Genomic DNA, 3,033 nt, shown 5'->3' with positions numbered 1-3,033 from the left:
CGGGGGGAAGGCAGGGCTCAGGAGGAGGTTTAACCATGCGTTGTGTCAGCTATGATCCGGGGATGAATTAAAAGACGTAAATATTTTATCTAGTGCAGCTCTGCTCTGTAGCTGTTGGCAGCTGATGCATTTGAGTGTGTGTCTGTGAGCCCTCGGGTCTCGGAGGTCAGGTAAAATCAGGGTGAAGGTTCCTTCGTCTCTATTTCCACAGGAAAATTGCAACACTGCAGCTCTTGATTTTCTTTTTTTCCCCCCCTCTCCATACTGTGGCAAACACTGCTGACTTGTGCTGTTTTCCACGTGCAGCTGGGTGAGGAGCGTGGGGCAGCAGGAGGAGAGGGTGGAAAAAGGGCTTCCAGTGGTTTTATTTTAACAGATTTGAGTCAACTCCAGCTGACAAGTTTCAATAAGGAAATGAGCAGTGTGTCTGCAGTAGTTTTGTTCAATTCCAATAGGTGCTGTTAGCTGGGGCCTTTAGTCAGTGCAGTGAACAGTAAGTGCTTTGGCATGTACGTTTATTTTGAAGTTGCAGCAACATGAATTTTGAAATTAGCTTTGCAAAAATGGACATTGGGAAATTAATTGCTTTCTAAATGGTTCTGTTTTGCTTGCAACTATTGGATTGAATAACAATGTCATTAGGTTTTGCAGCAGTACTAAAAAGAAATTGTCTAGCTAAATCTCCCGTCTAATACTTACTGGCTGGCAATACTTAATTGTATTTACCTCTAATTAATATATTACAATCCTTGATGCTCTGTCCTCCTTTTATGTCACCACAGGTGGCTCTTAAAGGTCCTGGCAATCCCAGCTGTCTTTACTGATACCTGCTGGTACATCAACACCAGTCTGGCGCTCCTGACATGCCCCAAGCGACTCCAAGTCTGTTTGTGGTGGCAAGTGGAGAAGTTTGATGAAAAGCCTGTCGTGCTTATGGGTCTTTCCCAGAAGGAACAAAGAATTGCCTCAAGTCGCTCATCTCCCAGAAGAGGAACTCCAGGTAGTCCTTGATCCCTGGAGGGTTTTTGTTTAAAGTTTCCCAGAGCGGGAGATGTACAGTAGAGGACTTGCTAGCATTTAGCCAGCACCAAGGATGAGTTCAGCCTGCCTGGATACTCGGATCGCAGCGTGTTTCTCAACGATGCTTCTGTCACAGCCATTGTCGTCGGCTGCAGGGGACAGCGGGTGATAGCAGGAAGTCTCACCTAAAAAGTTTAGTGTAAACACAGTCAAGAGAGAAGGGGAACCAGTATGATCAGGTTCTTCCTGGCTTACGGTTCAGGTTTGATCTGTGATGATGAAGGTGACCAAATCAAATTTTAACCTTATGGGACTGTCCAAATAAATCCATTGCAAGATGAACTGGAGAAACCAGAGTGCTTTATTGTTGCCTTTCAAAGTCAGCTTGTCACATGTGGGAAGGACATCTTAAAAGAATTGAGTGTGCCAGAAGTAGCAGTGTGTTTGTGGTAGTCTGTCTTTCAGCATAAGGCATCTCAGGTGACAGATGCACTCAAGTGACTGACTTTAAAAACTACAGTTGGATGTTCACCGGCCTGCCTTGACTGTTGTTTTTATTATTTTTAGGGATGTGACAAATAAGGATGTGGAAAACAGAGGCTGCTGAGAAGACATCGACTCTTCTCAGACAAAATCCCTGGTATTTTGACAAACAAGGGAGGCATTTTTGCAAATAATGAAAAGTGGAGGGGACGAGGGGAAACATAATCGACTCTGCCGCATCTTCTGGGCTGCTTTATGATGATTATTTACCATTTCAAAGCTGTGCTCTGTGTTTGCAGCTCCACTACTGTACCAAGGGAGACAGGCTTTTGCTTGCAAGCTAGGATGGATGAAAATGGGTCAATAAGGTTTTTAGTTTGTTAGGGATGCCCCTTCCCTGCACTTGGGTTTTTAACTTGGGATAAACTGGTATGGTAATCCAGGGCTCTGAAGTACATCATGCCCTCGGTACACAGAGAAGCTGCTGGGGTGATTTCACACCTACACAGTGTCAGCTGAAGTTGTGTAATTGAACCATGCACAGGTACAGTTACGAATTTTCACGATCAACTCCCTATTTTGCTTGAATGAATGTTGTGGAGGATTTAAGATGCATCTGCTACTACCAAAAAAAAAAAAAAGGTCATCTGAGTTTCCTTGAGGTATTTTACAAAGATGCCAAGTTCTGCAGATGAGGCATGCTTCAGACATTCTCTTCTCAAATTTTTTTTGTCTCAATAATATGTTTGTGCTAACTGGGATGAAAAATTTTCCACAAGTGCTAAACTTTTCCCATCTCAGTTAAAGCTTGTCTTAGAGCATGTGACAATATTTTTGAGTGCTCAAACTCGTGTTCAGTAAGTAGAATAACAAGGCACAGCCACTTCTGCAGTGAAGTTGGAAGTTCTTACTGGCAGCTTGAAACGCAGCGCTGCCTGCCTCCCTCCCCATACCGCTATTAGTATTGGCTCAAGCTGCGTGACAGCAACCAGGGGGATCAGCATGCAGCTTATCAGAGGCCAGCCCTTTGCTAGGGAGTTTTATTTTTACATACCAGCGTCCTAAAGGAGAAATTTCATTCTAAGATTTTTGAGTGGAGTAGTCCTGTGTTGCTCTCAGCTAAAAATAAGCCCCAAGAAATACAGGCTTTCAACCCATTAGCTCAGAAGAATCACTTCTGTTCACTGTTGCATCATTTTTGGCCAGCGTTCAGTGCACGATGACAAGTATTTATTCACCTAGAAGGGAAGAGAGAAAGCTACATGGATTGTGGCTGAAATCACGCTTGGAGTGAAATTGTTTCAGCTGAAAATGGTTATACCTTCAATAGTGTGTAACAGCCAAGAATAGTTTTTTAGGCTGCTGGAACCACATGGGGCTAGTCGCCATGGTGTACTAATACGGGTTTTAGGACTAAAAATAAACCAGTATTTTTAGCTGAAAAAAAGTTTGCCTTGAGGTCCTGATTTTTCCATCAGGAAATCTGGAGTCAAAATACGTACCCCCGACGGCCTGTCTCTGTCAGGAGCC

Source organism: Cariama cristata, unplaced genomic scaffold, assembly GCF_000690535.1.
Source record: "Cariama cristata isolate BGI_N322 unplaced genomic scaffold, ASM69053v1 scaffold13596, whole genome shotgun sequence".
NCBI classification, from domain to species: Eukaryota; Metazoa; Chordata; class Aves; order Cariamiformes; family Cariamidae; genus Cariama; species Cariama cristata.
This window is presented reverse-complemented; position numbering follows the sequence as displayed.